This window comes from Phascolarctos cinereus, unplaced genomic scaffold, assembly GCF_003287225.1.
Source record: "Phascolarctos cinereus isolate Bilbo 61053 unplaced genomic scaffold, phaCin_HiC Scaffold_1;HRSCAF=81, whole genome shotgun sequence".
NCBI lineage: Eukaryota > Metazoa > Chordata > Mammalia > Diprotodontia > Phascolarctidae > Phascolarctos > Phascolarctos cinereus.
The window spans coordinates 209,490,988-209,511,085 of NW_027555514.1; the positions used below are offsets into that span (position 1 = coordinate 209,490,988).

General features: G+C 40.6%; 1 protein-coding gene across 1 annotated transcript in view; it reads right to left on the reverse strand.

Annotated features, from left to right (window-relative positions):
* VDR (vitamin D receptor) overlaps positions 1–11,332 on the reverse strand; it is an 89,812-nt gene extending 78,480 nt beyond the window's left edge. Inside the window, 2 exon segments of the mRNA XM_020977191.2 lie at positions 9,940–10,047; positions 11,226–11,332. The gene's annotated coding sequence lies outside the window, so the exon portion shown is untranslated.
* Positions 11,333–20,098: the final 8,766 nt, after the last annotated feature.

A 20,098-nucleotide genomic window follows, 5' to 3' on the forward strand; every position in this document is an offset into this window, starting at 1 on the left:
CCATGGTATGGTAGTAGAAAGAGTTATATCAGGAGTCAGGAAGACTGGATTCAAGGCTCGACCCAATTTTGGCCAGTTGACTTTTCTGGGCTTCTGTTTCCTTACTCTAGAAAAAAGGGAGGGATGGGATTAAATGATCTTTGAGATCCCTTCCAACTATCACATGGAATGTGGATGTAGAAATCCAGTTGTGGTTGAACTCTTGAAAGCTGGAAGTTCTGTTCTACCACCAGCTCAGACGTCCTAGTTCTCTGCACAAAACACAAAACTCTCAAACTACACCACAGAAAAGATCCCAGAGGGAAAATGGGGGTGGCAGTGTATATGACCTCTTCCTCCTGAGGTTAGAGTATTACTTTTTCCTTGCTGGTTTAGTACAGGGAGGTTGGACGGTAGCTCGATTTCATTCCTAAGTCCTACATGCTGGGGATGGTATTTCTTCCACTGTATACATGTATACAAGATTCCATCACAGCAAAACAATTTGGAGTCTTGTAGAGTTCATCATAATGGAATTTCACCTGAGGCATCCAGAAAAGTCCTCCATTCTCTCGCTTAAAGTTGAGGCAACCCAGAGGTTGGTGTGCCAGGTGGGAAGGGCAGAGATAACTTCCCAGTACTGGCAGGAGCATTTAGAAAAAAATAATTCTGCCCTGCAGGTGTTTTCCCTGAATCTCTTTGACCAGTCTAGCATTGCTCTATTCCCTCTCCCCAAGAACCTCCTTCTATCACCAGTGACTTCTGTCTCTTCTCAAGATTTCCTAAGCTTGGGTTTGAAGGCAAATTAACTGGACTTAATAACCAGTTTACTTAATGAGAAGATTCACAGGATTCAAATTGGAGTCTAGGGAAAGGGATCCCCTAATCAGCCTGGAAGGAACAGAGATTGTAGCTCTAGTCCAGTCATGACTGGTACATGCAGCTCACCCACGGGAGAGAGGAAAGCAGAGTGGACTATTGGAAAGAGAGCTGCATTTGGAGTTGGTTGGGACCTAGGTTCAAATTATAGCTCTGCTACTTACTACCTGCGTGATTTGGAGCAAGTTCCCTTGCCTCCCTGGGCATCTGTTTCTTCATTTGTAAAACAAGAAGTCTAGACTAGATGGCCATTAAGATTTTTTTTCCAGCTCTAAATCTATGACCCCATGAAATGCTCACTAGAGTTACTTGGTAATTACTGAACTGTTAATTACTGGGGACAATTTTGAGGAGTGGAAGTCAATTGGAATAATTCTTATAGATACTAACCTGGACAGAGGCCTTTGGCAAGTGGGTGGAATAGCAGGCAGTTATTAGTGTGGCCAACGGAAAGTCGGTGAGTGCCAGCACAACTTTTCCTACAATTTGTAGAGTACCCCCAGGGGCACGGTGCTCAACTATGCATAGCTTAGAAATGGATTAAGTTGTTCTTTGCTGGCATGCTGCCCCATTCACATCCTGCCCACCCCCCAAGCTCAGTTCTGCCCTACCCCCATTCCTTCTAAGGATAGACAGGAGTCAGAGGCCACAGCACATACCAGCCTCTGAATAATTGGTCACTAGAGTCTATTAAACATCAACCAATTATCCAGAACCCTGAAGTAGTTAGGGAGCTCAGAGGACATTCCATGGTCCTCCCCTTCCTTACTATTCACCTCTGCCCTCTGCTTCCCCTCTCCATCCCTCCCCCTCGTCACACATCATTATCTCTGCAGTGCAATATACCTGCATCCTTTCTCTCAAGGCTTAGGTTGTCTCAGTAGGATTTCTCAGAAAGAACCTACTCTTGGTCCTACTAGAAAAAATCCTATTGAACTCTCTAAGCATTAACCTAAGCAAGTATTCCATGCTTAGTCAATCAATAAGCATTTATTAAGCTCCTACTACATGCTAGGCACTGTGCTAAGAGCTGGGGATATAGAAGGCAAAAGACAGTTTCTGCTCTCAAGGAGTTCATAGTCTAGTGATATATGAATACAACTATGTATAAACAATATATACAGGATAAACTGGAAATAATCAATAAAGGGAAGGGACCAACATTAAGGGGGATCAGGAAAGGTTCCTCAAAAAAGATAGGATTTTAGCTGGGACTTGAAAGAAGCTAGGGAAGCGAGGAGGAGGAGATAAATAGGGAGAGCATAACAGGCATAGGGACAGCCAATGAAAATGCCCAGAGATAGAGCATCTTATGTGAGGAACAGCAAGGAGGCCAGCGTCACTGGATCACAGATACTGAGGGTGTGGGGGAAGGTAAAATGTACAGACACTGGAAAGGCAGGAGAGAGCTAGATTGGGAAGGGCTTTTAATGCCAAACAGACCCACTCCAGACAAATCCCAGGCAGTTAACATTTGTGGAGAACTGCTGCGCACAAAACCATGGAGGGGTTACAAAATAAACAGTCTTCAAGAAACGAGAAGATTAGACAATGTTAGCCATTGAAAGTGAAAAAAGTTTTCTAGTCCGACACTCTTTTTTACAGATAAGGAAAATAAGGCCTAGAAAGGTGAAGTCACAAAGTTTCTTTGTGGCAAAACCTAGATCATGGGATTTAGAGCTAGAAGGGCCCTTTGGGATCATCTTGAATATTTTGCAGATGAGTAAATTGAAGTCCAGAGAGTTTTACTTTTCCAACTTTAAATAGCTAATGGGTTACAAAGTCAGTATTTGAACCCAGATCCTCTGACTGTGAATTCATTACCTTGCGCATGAGATTCACTTTTAATTCTAATAAATGCTTTTCTTGCTCCACTGTCTTTGATTTTTTTTTGAGTCCAAAAGTAACAATAGATTCAAAGACACACTTGCAGTGCTCATGATAAGCATTAATAAATCCTTATTGATTAATCAAAAAGGAAAAACTTACTACTTGTCTTAATAGATCGTTCAAATTTCAGATCATCCCAATTATCATGAACTCTCTCTTCACATAATTTTAATTTTCATCTCAAGATTACTGCTTTCCCATCTCTATGTTTGTTTTCATCCTGAGTCACAGACCTAGCCTACTTGGTTTTTCTACCCAAAAGGGCCAAATCTAATTCAAGCCTAACTCAAGTCAAAGAGATAAATCAAATCTATTAGTTGGTGTGAAGTCAGCCAGCTCTTTGGCTCTGACTGTAGAGCTGTTCCTACATCTCAAGTGCCAGCAAGTGACACACACCAATGGGTCGCCAGCTGGCCTGAAATGAGCCATAGTGACTGAGATTTTTCACCTTGCACAATACCTCAGAGTATAGATGGTTGCATGAAATCTAAGTGTCAGCCAAGCATCCTCAGATTTCTTGGCCTGCTTCACTCTGTCTAGGCTATATATTTTCCTGCTGGCACAAGTGACCCCATCTTCCTTGGGACCAGGACTCTTCCCCCCCAGCAGAATGAGGACTGTGTGCAGTATCCGTTCCAGGAATACTGCTTAATTTGTTCCCTGGCAAGGACCCCAAATGGCAAATGAGAGTTTGTAAGTGTGACATGTACACATACTCCCATAGCCCCTACTTCTCCTGCTTGACTTTTCTATAGCTCTTTAAAGTCTGAAGACTGCTTTACACAGATTTTCTCACATGACCCTTATTATCACCACAATTTATAGATAAAGAAATTAAATCTCAGAAAAGTGAAATGATGTTCAAGGTCATAAAATGAGTATGTATCAAAGGCAGTACTTAACCCATCAGGCTGACTTTAAGGCTGGCCCTCTAGCCACAATGCCTTTTGTGATATAAAATGAAGATTCCTGTTCTCATTTTATGGGAAAGAAAAGGAAACAGACTCCCAGAAAGGTAAAATATCTTGCCTAACCTTGAAATCATGTCTCCTGATTCCTGAGCCCCACATATTCTTCATAACTCCCAATTTTCCTTCATCCTTACTGTGACCTGCAATTTCTCTACCCCCAAGTATTTTGCCATTCCTCTGTTCTGGCTACATTCTCTTCACTTCCCAGTTTTGACCCCCTGGTGAACCTGTTCAATTCTACACTCTACTCTTGAATCCCATGTTCATTTTTCCATTAATGCTCACACTTTGCCAAACCCCAACCTTGAATTATTCCCACTATTTGCCTCTATTACTTCTCGTGCTGCTGAATACTGCTGAAGGAAGTCATACAAGCATACAGACTAAATATAATACAAATTTATGTTATCTAATTTCAACCGGGCCCTCAAGGCAAGCTGCAAGGCAATCTTTTTTGTTGTTCAGTTGTTTCAGTCATATTCAACTCGTCATGACCCAATTTGGGGTTTTCTTGGCAAAGATACTGAAGTGGTTTGCCTTTTGCTTCTCCAACTCATTTTACAAATGAGGAAAGTGAGGCAAATTTTTACTCCTCTATAATTGATTTTCTATCTCACTCATGAGATAACTAAATGGGCTAATGGATAAAGCACTGGGCTTGGAGTCAGAAGGGCTTGAGATAAAAGCCTGCTTTATGTACCTATTGGCTGTGGGACCTTGGACAAGTCACTTAACTTACCCCAGCCTTAGTAAAATAGAGGCAATGATAGTATCTCCCACACGGAGTTGTTAAAAAGACAAAATAAGATAACATGTGCAAACATCAAGTCTTGAGGATTCTGCCTCCATATGCCCTCCTCTCTACTGACACAACCACGACCCTAGTTCAAGCTTTTATCATCTCTCATCTGGACTACTGTAATAGACTCCTATTGGTTTCTCATTCTCATGCCTCTCCCCATTCCAACCCATCCTCCACATAACTGACTGTATCCTAAGATACAAGTCTGATCGGGTCACTCTGCTACTCATTAAACTCAAGTAGCTCCCTAGTGCCTCTAGGATCCAACACAAATTCTTGTGTTTAACATTCACAACTCAGACTCTTTCTACCCTTTTAGCCTTCTTACCCATTACACCCCTCTCTGAACTCTGTGGTCCAAGCATAGTGGCCTGCTTGCTGTTTCTCACACTCTACATTCTATATCCCATCTCCAAGACTTTGCACTAGCTGTCTCACATGTGTGGAATGTTCTACTTCCTTACTTCTATTTTTTGGAATCCCTGGTTTGCTTCAAGACTCAGCTCATGCATGACCTTTATATAAAGGCTTCCTGCATTATGTAACCCTCTGGCTACTCGTATACTGTCTCCCAAAACTAACTTGTATTCACTTGGTATATATTATGCATACTTTATTTATGTATGTGTTGTGTCTATCATTAGAATGTAAGCTTCCTGAGGGTAGGGACTGTTTTATTTTTGTCTTTCTATTAGAGGGATCTGTCTGATCATGAGCCCCATAGCCTTAGGACAGATTAAGTTTTTGTTGTTTTTTTTTCCATATGTAGTGACAGAAGCATGCGACAACTGAAATCAAACCTCTGTGTCCAAGGAAACCTGCTCTATCTTTAGCCATGTAGTGCCTCTCTCTATCTCTGATCACCAGCGAGTTGTTTTTACCTTGCCTACCATTTCCCCTGGTACTTAGTACACTTGACCTGTGGTCTTTTGGCCTTTTTCCTTATATGGTCAGGATCTGGCTCCCTTTATTTTTCCTTATTAACTTGCTAATTTAGATCACGGCTGTTCTGCTGCATGGTAGTTAGAACCATAAAAGCCTCAGTTAGGAGAGAAAAACAGAGGCCTGGCGTGCCTATCAATTGCAATTTCCCTTCATATTGGGTTAAGGGAAGGTGGCTGACCTTCTATATTAGTCAGAAGAAGAAAATAATCTGAGAGTGAAAACTCATTAGTCATATATCAAAGATTCAAGATGACCCCAAATAAATGGCTGGGTACTGGGTAAGAGTGACTGCAGGCAGTAATGTGTTTCCCAAGGGGAGTGAAACTTGGAGAATCTGATGAAGAGAAAAAAAGACTGGAGGGGGTGGTCATCTGCCCTCAGAACCACGTTTTAGAACTCAATTATAGTTACCCTAATCACAGTCCAGTGAAAAGGAAGTGTTTAAAGTGACTCTTCAGTATATATATATATATATATATATAGATAGATAGATAGATAGATAGATAGATAGATAGATATAGATAGATATAGATATAGAGATATAGATATATAGATATAGATATAGATATAGATAGATATAGATATAGATATAGACATAGATAGATATAGATATAGATAGATAGATAGATAGATAGATAGATAGATAGATAGATAGATAGATAGATAGATAGTCATAGCTCTGATGAAGAGCAGTGCAGGAGGGATGCTGCAGTTAAGAAAGGCAGTATTACAGCTACTAAATAAAATACCAGAAAGAGATTGCCTTGCTGTTTGCCTTGAGGGCCAAGCTGAAATTAGGTAACATAAATTTGTATCAGATCTAGTCAGTATGCTTATATGACTTCCTCTAGCTCTATTCAGCAGCTCATGAGAAGGAATAGATGCAAATAGTAGGAATAATTCAGGGCTGAGGTTTGGCAAAGTATGAGTGTCAATGGAGAAATGAACATGGGATTCAAAAGATTATTCAATATGATCAGGTTGGATTTATACCAAGAATACATGGGATGGTTCATCATTAACTACAAACATAATAGACTATATTAGTAACAAAACAATAAAAATCATGAAATTATTATCAATAAATAAAGGAAAAGCCTTTGACAAAATACATCAGTTATAGTATCTATCTGAAACCAAATACGAGAACAATTTATAAGGGACAAACACTGGAAGCCTTTTCAATAAGATCAGGGTAAAGCAAGGATGTCCTGTGTCACTACTAGTATTTTATGTACTTTTAGAAGTACTAGCTATAGAGCTATGACAAGAAAGACACATAGAGGAAATCAACAGAATTTTATGTAGTTGCAAATTATATTATAATTTGGTTTGAGAACTTCATAAAGTCAACGAAAAAATTAAGTGAAATAATGAGTAACTTCAGTAAGGTAGTAAGATATAAAATAAACTCCCTGCAGGAAGAAATAGAAAAATAAATCCCATTCAGAATGTAGCTCATCCTTAGCATAGATTGCTCCTCCCACAGAGACATTCCCATGGAGACTTGGTGGGGGCAGACTTGTCTAGCCCACATATTACCCAAAGTTCCATAAGTTTCCATGGCTTTTGACCTTCCAAAAGTGGGAAGGCAAAGATGTCAGGCAAAGAAATGACACAGAGATATGGAAATAAGGACAGTGGCCATATCTGGTTCTATGCTCCTCCTGACAACCCTAGTGGAGAGCTTGGGGTGAGAGAATCACCTCCCCATTAGTAAAGGCAGGGAGCAGCAGAAAAGAGCAAGCTGGGAATAGAAAGGAGGTGATGATCAGCCCAGAGTTATAGAGCCAGGAGTGGATGCACATGTAGAGGATCAAAGCATCAAATGCATGTGGTTGGTGAAAGAAATTTAAGTCCAGTCCACATTCCCTTTGCTTCCCCTTCTGTGAGGAAACCTTGCTCCTTTAATCTGCCTGAACATGTTTCTTCTTGTTTACTGCTCCAATCTGTGGGGGGAAGAAGATAGTTCTATCCTCCAGCTACAAGTCATATGCTATACTTTGTTTTAACATCTGCATTTGTATGCTCTTTGATATTTCTATTAAAGTATATGAGTATTAATGCTGATTTAGTTTAAGCCTGTAAGTACACAGTTCAAAATTTTGAGAAGAGAAACTAACCCATAGGGAAAATGTCCCTGATTAGGGAGAGGGTTTTCTGTAATTTTAGTGATATTTCAGAGCATAATTTAGATTGTCTCTTCAAAGACAGAGAGAGAGAGAGAGAGAGAGAGAGAATGACTGACTAAATGAGAAATAAGTCAGATGAAATGAGAGATGGTAGTTAGTATATTTGTTCAAGTAATCATATATAGTACCTAGCCAAAACCCCAACTGGCTACAAAAATAACTACAAAGTGAATAAAACACATTTGGAACATATTTCAGATCTATATGGTTACAACTACAAAACAGACTCCATAAGGAAGACAAATAATTAGAGAGATATCTATTATTCAAGGTTGGGCCACTCTAATACAAATGGTGATATTATCTAAATTAATTTACATATTTAATTTAATACCACACCAAAGTGCAAAGTAGTTACTTTATAGAACTAGATACAATATAAGATTTATCTGGATGAACAAAAGGTCAAGAACCACTAGGGAAGTAATGAAAAAAAGAAAGGGAAGGGGGAATAGCACTATGTTACCTGTTGGGAGGAGGCATTGCAAAGCGACAGTGATGAAGAAAAGAAAAAGCATGAACATTTGAGCTGAATCTTTTTTGGGGGGGGGTGAGGCAATTGGGGTTAAGTGATTTGCCCAGAGTCACACAGCTAGTAAATATTATGTGTGTGAGGCTGGATTTGAACTCAGGTCCTCCTGACTCTAGGGCCAGTGCTCTATCCACTGCTCCACCTAGCTGCCCCATGAACATTTGAAAAGAAAAATGTATACTATACAAAAGGAGGGAAATAGAGAGTGGGCCAGTTAAATAAATGGGAAGACTACCTAGAAAAGAAATCCTCCTTGCTCAAGGAAGAAATAATAACAGCTCATATTTGTAAATTGCTTTAAGGCTTACAAAGCCTTTTCTTCACAGCAATCTTTCCAGGGTATTTAGTATAACTTAAACCCACTTTATAGATGAAGAGAGTGAGGTTCAGAGAGATGAAGTGACTTGTCCGAGGTCCCATGCTGAGTGTTCAAAATTCGACCTCAGGTTTCTCAGGACAAAGGCTTTTTTCTCTACTCTCTACTGCCTCTAGAAACCAATTTAACAAGTGTAAAGGCTCATAATTCTCCCATACCAGGACAGTCAGAAGAATAAGAATATGCATGATATTACAGAAAAAGGACTGAACTTGGAACAAGTCACTGTTTCCTTATCTGTAAAATAGGGTAATAATATCTACCTGTTATTAGCTAGATTATTGTCCCAGCTCAGACTTCTGGGACCTTCCGACACTTTGACCCTCTGCTCAGAGGGACCCAAGTTGACAACCTGCTCAGACTGGGAGGTTGCTGGCAATGGTTCTAAAAGAATTGCCCTGGGCCAGTATCTGGCTCTAAGGATCATTATGAGACAAAATGTAGTGAGGTAGAGTACTGGATACTTTTTCATCCTACCTTGAGGGGAGAAGGAACTGTCTTGTTCTGGCCCACTATCATTCCCTAAATTTTGTACAGCTGGCCCTGAAGAAGTGTTGGGTTTGTGCTTTGGGAGAGTTCAAGAGTTTCACTATATTTTTATCTTTAGGACTTGGTATCAAAGAGAGAGCGATCCTAAGGCAAAGTGAGAAGATTACAGGAAATAAATTACCTGAATCCTTCACATTACTTATACAAATAAAGAACAACTGACCCAATCCAATCCTAATGAAGTAAAATAGGTGAAGGGTTAGGTTCCCCACTGGGCTCTCTCCCTTTTCCCCTTTAATCTCTTCCCAGATGTGAGGACAGGAAAGGCTCAAAATATTGTCCCCCCCCCCCGAAGCCCATGTCACTGATGACCCAAAGACTCACCAAACCCACATGCCTGTGATCTGGTTGAAAGACAGATTGTAAATTTCCTAACTTTCTACAGTCCGAGTCATCCCCACAGCCCAATGAGGCACCAAGGCCTCTCCTCAAATGAACTGGAAATAGGAAGCAGCAGGGTCTGGGGCCAAAGAAAAAACTCTGATGCCTGTATTATCCCCTTAGGGATCCCTACCCCCAAGAATGAAGACTAAAAAGATATTCAAGGGCTACTATCTCTGGGGCAATCTGGCAGTATACCAATCCTGTCTTTTTTCCTCCAGGAGGAAACAGAGCCTTTTCTCCTACCTGAGCAAAGGAGAACAGTAGCAGCAAGAAGGGTAAAAGGTTCCAGATCAACCCCTCTCATTGATAGCTCTGAGTAGGGTGAAGAAGCCTGGCTATCCATATCTCTTCTTTCAGCTCTAGGCGTGACCCCTCTGTTTGCCCTTCCCCAAACTCATTTGGTAGAAGTCACAGTCCCTGACTCTGCACTTTGAACTCACCAGCAGAGGTCATCGGCTCAAGAGATCACTCAGGGGTGAGGTGGTAGGCAGGAGAAAGCTGGACCATTTCAATGACAACTCTGGAGCACTAAGACCCACCACCAAATCCTGAGAAAGGAATGAGAAAGGCATGTAGTCAGTCACACCTGGGGTGGTCATTCCCTGCTCCTTTCAGAAACATCCCAGAAAACCCCAGGGCCATTGCTTCTTGGAAATGCCTGTTTCTTTGCCCTAACTAGCCCATACTAACCTCCTCATGGAAGACAGCCACCTAACAATGATTTGGGGGAAGAGCTGAACTCTGCTCAGGAGTGTTTCCGCAAAGCTCAGAGAAGATCTACTTACCCAGGCTCTAGCCCCCTGGCTGTGTCTGAGCCCAGACAGGAGGCTGACTCACTCACCACACGGAGGAGGAGAAAAGAGGAGGAGGAGGCTCAGGAAGGGCCCAGACACAGCCAGGCTAGGGGCACCCTGCCGGTCCCACCCCCCTCATTCCCCAGGTATCAAGGGCCTCATCCTTGATCTTCTATGAGCCAGAGGGCTAGACCCTCTCACCTGGGCAATCTTGGCTCTCCACAGCTCCCTCAAATCCCACACGTGCTGTTTCTTCGCAGAAACTTTCCCAAGTGGCTTTCACTCATTCGCTCACAGAAATTTCTCATTTCAATTCACTTCACCTACTCAGAAGCAACTCTGGAGTCTTCTCCTCAGAGGTGCCATACTTTCATCCAGCCATTCTACATCCCTCCCCAAGGTCTCCCATCCCCTCAGCCACACGCACACGCTCTGGAGGCACTTCCTTAATTAAATGGCACCGTACTAATAATGATAGTTGTAGAAAATTCTACTTTAAGAAATCTTACTCGAGACCCGTCTTGTGTGTTTTACGATTCCCTGGGGGAAATGGACAAAGATAATGATAGTCCTGGTGGACTCTAGAACCATACAGTTACCAGTCTCCTTCAACACTTCTCCTGAGGAGTAGTAGCACCCCGGCCTCCCTTCCTCCCATTTTCAACTCGAACGCTTTTTGACTGGGGGGGGGGGGCGTAGAGTCAATTCTTTTTCTACCGCAGCCTACAATCCACTTTCTCGCTGGGCAAAAACTCCCAGGACTCCGTTCTTTCTCCTAGCTCAGTGTCCAGCCTGACTTGTGGCACCATATGCTGGCACTCAGACCGTGCCCTCACCTCCCAGCCTTGCACAGTGGTCCAGGGGAGCACACACTCGTAGGCACATATACCCTCCTCCCCCGGCCCCGAGATCTCTAGATCTCCACTCCGCACCCGGTCCCAGTCTCGGTCCCGGTCCCAGCTCTGAGCCCCGTCCTGGTCCTTGCTCCGCACCTGGTCCCCGAACACGCTCGCTCTGAGCTCGGAACGGCTGGAGCTCCGAGTCTGCCTTTTGACAAGAAGAACCAGCCCCGCACCTGGCCCCGCCCCCTGGCTCTGACCCTGCCTCCAGACCCGCCCCATCATTTTGGCCCGGCTCCTGGGTCCCAGTCCTCTCCAACCAGTTGCTGGAGTAGGCTGAGCTCAATCTGCGCCGACACCATCTTGAGTTTGGAATCAACCACTCGCCCGTGGAGGGGGCAGAGGAACCTATCCCATGCGTCCCTGAGACTTTGGGAGCAAGATGGGTTTCTACCCTCTATATTTATGTCGTCTCAGTCACTGTGACTCTGAAGATTCACGTTCTGGCCTTTATGTGTTATTTTGTGGACAGTTTCCCCCACTTCCTCATCTTACAGTGGTACAGTCCATCGCATTTTCCAGGTGCGTCGCCCACACCTGGATGGGTCTGCGCGTTCTGAATGCTGTTAGCGCCCGTGTTGTAGACTATGGGAGTTAAATCATTTTTTTTTTTCCCACTGGCTTTGGAGAGGAAAACAAGGGGTAACATAAACCGTCCTTTGTATTTCGGCCCAAGTGCCAACGCAAGCGTGGTGTTTCTTTTTCTTCAGAATTTTAATTTAATTTAATATTTTTGTTGTTCTGAACTTGACAAACACCAACGAAGACGAGCAATTCTATATATTTCAAGGTGGGGGGGGAAGGGAAGTGTTATATATGAAGCCGAGAGTCTCTCTTATGTATATAGCTCTCAAAAGTACACAACAAATTAAATCATTGGGTCCAAAAGCTGTTCTATTTATCTAGGTCTCCCTCAGAACCTCCTTCCGTTTTCTTCTGTGCTTATACTTTTCCCCCCTTCTTTTTTGCCATCGCTATCATTAACCTTCTTATTCTCTCTCCTCCCCAAAGCCTTCCCTTGTAACAAATAAGCATGGTCCAGTGAAAAACAAATCCGTTGGCCATATCTGAAAAAGTATGTTCTGTTCGGCACCTCTAATCCATCTCCTTTTGAGTTCTAGAGGTCTAGAGGACTTGGGTCACCTGGGGTTAGAGCTGACTGGCAGCTGCTGGAGCTGCTGCATCAGAGAAGACCATCCCTGACAAATTAATTGGGCTGAGCCTGGCCCTTTCACTGGCAGATATAGCTTGGGAGTTGTTTGGACAAAGTCAAGAGGAAGTGAAATGTAAAACAACTAATTAGCAGTCCCTGATTTTTCATTTTTCCCTCATTTGACGGGTGTACCCTTAATTCCCTTAATTTCTCTGTGAAATAGCCCCAAATGGTATCACTGGATCAGAGGATGTGAATAGTGATTATTTTTTTTTGCTATAATTCCAAATTTCTTTCTAGAATGGTTGAATCAACTCACAATTCCACCAATAGAGCATCGCTGAGACTAATCCTCTCCAAAAATTGTCAATTCCCCCTTTTTTGGTCATCTTTGTGAATCTGTTGGGTGTGACGTAGAATACTGGAATTATTTTAATTTGCATTTTATTAATGATATCGAATATTTTTTCATATCATTATTGATAGCTGCTTTGGGGAATTGCCTATTTATAGCCTTATGTATTGGTGAATGGCTCTTTTTCTTCTATATTTGAATCAATTCCTTATATGTCTTAGACATCAGAACTTTTATCAGGGAACCTTTCTGCAAAGATTGTTTTTTTTTTACTGGCTGTTTCATTTCTCATTTTAATAACACTGATTTTGCTTGTGAAGAAGCTTTTCAATGTTATGTAATAAAAATGATTCATTTTATTTATTGTGATCTTCTCTATTCCTTGTTTACTCAAGAAATCTTCCTCTATCCATGATGGTGAAAGCTACCACCTTCCTTGCTCCTTATGTCTAGGTTATGTGTCCATTTGCAGTTTATACTGGTATATGATTTGAGATGTCGGACTAAATCTAATTTCTGCCACACAGCTTTTTAGTTTTCAGAGCAGTTCTTGTCAACTAGTAAGTCCTTAACCTAGTAGTTGGGGTCCATGGCTTTATCAAACACTGTTACTAAGCTTGTTTGCTTCTAGATTTGGTGTACCATGTTTGACCAATCAGCTTTCCTAATTTTTTTAAACCAGCACCAAATAGTTTTCATAATTAATGCTTTCTGGTATGATTTAAGATCTGGTGCTGCTAAGTTCTCTTCCTTTTGACTTTTTTCTTTATTTCCCTTGAAGTTCTTGATCTTTCCTTCTGATGAATTTTGTTATTAGTTTGTCTAGTTCTAGTAAGTAACCCTTCAGTATTTTGATACTGAAGGCAGCTAACTGGTGCAGTGGATAGAGTGCTATGGCTGGAGTCAGGTAGACTCATTTTCCCGATTTTAAACCTGGCCTCAGATGCTTACTAGCTTTGTGACCCTGGGCAAGTCACTTAACCCTGTTTGCTCAGTTTCCTCATCTGTAAAATGAGCTGGAGAAAAAAATGGTAAACTAATCTAGTGTCTTTGCCAAGAGAATCCCAAATGAGGTCACAAAGAGTCATACTCAACTGAAAAACAAAAAAATTTGATTAGTGTGGCACTGAATAAGTAAATTAATTTAGGTAATATTGTAATTTTTATTACATTGGCACAATCCAATTATGAGCTTCAGTTTTTAGGTTTGTCTTTATTTCTGCATAGAATTCTTTATAGAGAATTTTGTAGTCATATAATGCCTATGTGTTTCTTGATATTCGGACTCCCAGATATCTTATGTTTAGATATCGTGAATGGAATTTTCCTCGTTTTTTCTTACGGGTTTTGTTGCTCATATACATAAATGCCAGTGATTTATGTGAGTGTATTTTATATCCTACTTGGATGAAGTTATTGTTTCAATTAATTATCAGTTGAATTTTTAAGGTTCTCTAAGTAGACTATCATAGCATGGGCAGTCACTCAGCAGTCAACAAGCATTTATTAGGCAATTACCATGTGCCAGGTACTGTGCTAAGTACAGGGAATACAGATACAAACAAGAAGGAAAAAAACATTCCCTACTCTCAAGGAGCTTACATTCTAATGGTAGAAGGCAAAACGTAAGAGGAATCTGAAAAATGGATTTGGGGAAGGAGAAGGTAACTGGTGAGGAAGCATGATAAAGAAGTCTGATGTTCAGCCTTGTGAAAAATGAAGGGGGAAAAGGTGATTATTGTACTTCCTCTTTGCCTGTGCTTATTCCCTAAATTTTCTTTTCTTGTTTTGTTGATCTAGCAAAAATTTCTAGTAACTGGGTCAAATAACAGGAGTGATAATCAACATTTTTGTCTTAACCCTGATCTTACTGGAAAGGCCCCTGCAGCATTTCCCCGCTACAGATAATACTCACTTGGTTTGTTGCTGTTCAATCATGTTTCAGTGGGGTTTTCCCGGCAAAGATACTGGAATGATTTGTCATTTCCTTCTCCAGCTCATTTTACAAATGAGGAACTGAGGCAAACAGGGTTAAGTGACTTGCCCAAGGTCACACAGCTAGTTAGTGTCTGAGGCCAGATTTGAACTCAGAAAGATGAGTCTTCCTGACTCCAGGCCTAGCACTCTATCCATTGTGTCACTTAGCTGCCTATTCTCTCGGTTACTATTGGGCAAAATAATTTCCAATTTTTTTTTATTCATTTGTTGTGATTTTTCCTTTTTTATATCTTTCATTTTGTCCACTTCTCTTAAAAATCAGATCAGCCAACAGTTTATTTTTTTTATTATTTTTAAAGCTTATTTTCTAATTTATTATCAATTCAATGGAGTTTTTGCCTTCAATTTTATATCTTTGACTTTCAGAATTTTTATCTCTGTGTTTAGTTGGAAGTTTTTATGGCTACTTTTCTAGTTGTTTTTTGGTTGGCTGCTCAAGTCATTGATCTATTTTTTCTCTCTTTTGTTGAGGAAAGTATTTAGAGATAGAAATTTTTCTTAGGATTGCTTTAAGCAGCACTCCAACAGTATTGGTATGTTGTATCATTGTTGTAATTTTCTGTGACAAAATTATTCATTGTTTCTTTTATTTGTTCTTTGAGTCACCAATTCTTTGTTTTATTTATTTAGTATCCCATTTAAGTCTGAATTTTTTTCTTCAGATGCCCTTTATTGATTATAATTTTCTTGTATTGTAGTCAATAAGGATGTGTTTAATATCTCTACTTTTCTGCATTTGCTTATGAAGTTTTATGTCCTACCACGTGTTTAATTTTTATAAAGGTGCCTGGCACAGTGTATAGCTGCTTAATAAATATTGATTGATAAATCAAATTGTAAGTCTGGCAGAGTAGCTGAAAAAAATGTGGAAATTAAATAATGTCAAGTCAAATCCATACATTTCTATGACTTCATTCTTTCTCAGTAGGCTTACTGTGGAGGTTGGGGGAGTGGTTAGCAACTATGCTGTTAGAGTGGGTAATTGTGTAGAAGTTAGGGTAGCTCATCTCTCTATTAAGCTCTGCTCCAACTCCTTTGAGGTGGGAACAAGAAGAAATGGACCAAAACTTCAGCAACAGGACCAAACATAAATATAAGGCAGAGCTTATGGTGAAGGTTATGAAGATATTGGAACAGTTTTTTTTATGGGAGCTATATGGAATCTTCCTCCCTGGAATGCTTTTAAAAATAGGAGAGACATTCATTTCATGGAAATCATAAAATCTTAGCATTGGAATCGATCTCATCTAGTTTAATCTGAAGCATTAATCCCCTATTTGTCTGAATTAGGGGATAGGTCACTCAGACTGGGAAAGGGAAGAAAGTAGATGACCTTATGAGGTGCTCTGATTTTCTCAAGATTCAAATGTAGCAGGTGTGATGAGAACTTCTCAGTTTTGAGTCTTTTCCCCTACTTCTTGAAGTTTATTTGAAGAGATTACCATATATAGATCTTTGTTAGAAAGAGGTTTCTCCCAAGGAGCTAGATCTTCCTTAGGACTTTGGTCCTCAATGATTCTAGATAATGATTGGTGACTGAGAGTTGGGGGGTGGAAAGGCAGAGACTCCAATTAAAGAAACCTCCTCTTTCTATATCTGTGAAAATAACTCCACCTTCTTTTGAGGCCTTTCTTCCTTTCCATAAGATAGCCCCATCCCTACCCCCACAACTCCCTAGGGCAGAGAATTTACATAAGCAGATGACAGTAAGAGATATATGCTTATCCAGGCAAGAATAAGATTAAGACAGCCCTATTTGGTTCTGGTACCTTGATTAGAAAACTCTTTTTGATTGAATCAATCAGAAATGAATATGAATAGGACCTGTACATCTCTTTGAATCAGTCAAAGCCAATGCGTTAGACCCTTTGTTGCTTAGTCATACCCTAAGCAATTTGTACAACTAAGAAGCTACCTCAGAACTGGGAAGAAATGATTCTGAGCATCCCAGTGTCTGGATTCATCTGGATTTGAGACATTGGTACAAGCATGGAGCAAAGCAAGGACTGAGCTGTGACACTGCCTCAATGAGTATCTTAGAGTAGAGGACCCAGGCTGAGAGGAATTCCAAGAAAAGATTGGCGCTTTCCCTAACTTCCCCTCCTGATGCCTCTCTATAGCCACAGACATTATAACAGTAATCTGCTGTTTCATTATCCAAATGTTTCCAGTAAACTGAACTTTGTCTTAACCACAAAGAAGCCATGAGTTAACTAGAGATAGATATGAATGTAAGGTTAATCAAAGACCCTTAATGCTAGTGCTGTTTCTCTGAAATTATCTCCAATTTGTCATGCATATATCTTTTTTATATGTAGCTGTTTACATGTTGTCTTCCCTATTCAACTGTGAATTTCCTGAACCAGGAATTGCTTTTGCCTTTCTTTGCATCCCTAGCACTAAGCCCACTGCCTGATGCACAGTAGGTGCTCAATAAATGGTTTTTGTTGCCTAGTTGTTAGGAATTTTTCCTAAGTAGTGGCTCCAATGGATTGCGACTAAACTCAGATTTGTGGTTGTTGTTCAGTCATTTCAGTTGAGTCCCACTCTTTGTGACCCAATTTGAGGTTTTCTTGGCAAAGACAATGGAGTGGTTTGCCATTTCCTTCTCCAGCTCATTTTACAGATGAGGAAACTGAGGCAAACAGGGTTAAGTGACTTGCCTAGAGTCACACAGTAGTAAGTGTCTGAGGCTGGATTTGAACCTTGGTCTTCCTGACTCCAGGCCCAGTGCTCAACAACAGTAAAGTTGTAAGAAGGGAGTCAAGTGGATCTTAGGCATGATTATACTGCCCCCTAAACTTAAAAGAGCTAATTGTTGTAATATGGTGTTACACTGAGAAACCTCTGATTTCTTGCTGCTTTCTACCTTTCCGTTTCTTTTTATAAGCAAAGGTCAGTGGCTATCAATCCTGAGAAATGGATATTTCTAGGCTTGGTAGTTACCTCATGGGTAGAGAGTTCCTGGGTTCAGGATTCTGGCATCAGCCAACCAAGCCTTTAACATGGTTCTTGAATAGAAGGGGACTGCCAATAGGAGGAGAATCTTGCAGCTAAAAATCAAAAACTATATGAAGGCTGGCCTGGAGATCTGGACCTTGCCAACCCTCCGTGATAATTATGATTAATTACTTAGACAGCACAGGTCCAAGGTGAATGTGAAATATCTGCTCAGGAGTCTCATATTAAAAACAACAACAAGAACAACAACAAATTCTTCCAGGGAAGATATAATGAATGGAATGATCTTTTCAAATATTTGAGTTGCATGCATTTGTTCATGCATACCTGTGAGTCCTTTGTGCTTTATTAAGTTTCTGTGGTGGAGGAAATAGAAGCTGTCCATAGCCAGTAACAACAGTAGACTTTGAATACCTTTGTAGGATGAAACCCTGTTATCCACTTTTCAGAAGACACTAACATGAATCATAGCTAAGTTTTGCTTTATAGATTTCTCTGTAGTTTTACTATGCTGTGGCAGCAGAGTCAGTTAATCAGTCAATAAACAATTATTAAGCACCTGTGGTGTGCTAGAAAAGCAACAGATAGTCCTTACTTTCAAGGAGCTCACAGGTCTAATAGGACAGACAAAATGGAACAAATATACAAACAAGCTATACAGAAGATAAATTGGAAATAATCGACAGAGGGAAGGCACTAGTATTAAGGCAAATGGGGAAAGGCTTCCTCTACAAGGTTGGATTTTAGCTGGTACTTGAAAGAAGCCAGGGAAGCCAGGACGTGGAGGTAAGGATGAAGAGCATCCCATGCATGGGGGATAGCCAGAGGGATAACCTAAGCCATTTGGAGGTAAGGTTCCCTAACGATGAACCTAGGGCCGTATGAGCTCAGAGTCAGTTGAGTAGAGACCCTTGGGCTAAGGAGTACTCAAGGTCCTATGTTAAACCTACCTTCTAGGACAATCATTCAGTTTGGGGTACAATGTAAACAATGCTGGATTTTGAATCAGAGTACCAGGGTTTGAATCCTAGCTTAATGCCTTTGAGCATGTCACTTGATTTCTCTGGGCCTCAGTTTCCACATCTGTAAAATGGGAGTAGGGGGAGTAGATAGACTCTAAAGGGCACTTCTAATTCCAAACCTATGACTCTATACTCAGATAAACCTGTGATTTTACTGATGTGGGAACTCCCTCCATCAGTACGATTGTAACCCATGAGCCTATAGAACACAACACGAAATAATTTTTAAAATCATTTGATCAAATTCAACAAATCATGGGGAAAATAATCCTTGGGAAGAAATGTAAAAAAAACCCAAACCTGTAACCTTGGACATTTTGAGGAGGTTAATGCATTAGAGGTTACCTCACTGGTAATTTTTTGATTAAACTACTAGGAACTAGGCATACTAAAAATTTTTCATTTTGCATTTTTGCAAAAAGTACTATAAAGCAAACTTATCACTCTAATGCAATTGCCTATATTTACCTATTTTTATTCAATTTTGAAGTTCCTGGTTGCATCAATAGAAGGCAGCAAAATAACATACTGCAATCTAATGGATAGTCATTTGATTTAAATTATCCAACCATAACCTACCATAACCAACATCATAGATATCATATCAAGTGTGGGGAACCTGTGGCCTCAAGGCCACATGTGTCCTAGGTCCTCAAGTGTGGCCCTTTGACTGAATCCAAACTTCACAGAATAAATCCTCTAAATAAAAGATTAGTTCTATAAAACTTCTGACTCAGTCAAAAGGCCGCACCCAAGGACCCTAGAAGGCCACATTTGGCCTTGAGGCCACGGATGTACTTTCACTGTCTCATATACACGGTGTCCTCAGTCCCACTGCCCTGCCTTTGCTCATATTATTCTCCACCCCTCCCCCCACTGTCCTAATTTAGGCCTTTAATAATCTTTTGTTTTTTGAACTTCTGTGCTAGTTATTATTTCTAATACACATTTTAACACTTGATCACGTACTTATTCTATTCCAGTTATCCTAAATTACTTAGCTATGATCAAAATTCAATCAATACTAGTTATACCTTATATTATTAGGTACAGCATATGAGGTGGTTTTTTTTCCAAAGTGCTTTGACATGTATGATCTTATTTTAACCTCACATCAACCCTATGACTTAAGCAGGGCATATGTTGCTACTATCATTTTACAGATGATGCAACTAAGACTTGGGTTAATTAAATTAGGAGAAATAGCTAATAAGTGGCAAAATCTGAAAGAATCAGGACTAGATCTCAGGCCTTCTGGTTCCTAAACCAGTGTTCTTTCTACTAAGCAACTGAATCTCTGAGTATGTATCAAGCAAAAAGCACAGATAGCAAGCGCGCGCGTGTGTGTGTGTGTGTGTGTGTGTGTGTAAATGCTAAGTTGTGAGGTGGTCAGAGTGCCAAGCCTGGAGTCAGGAAG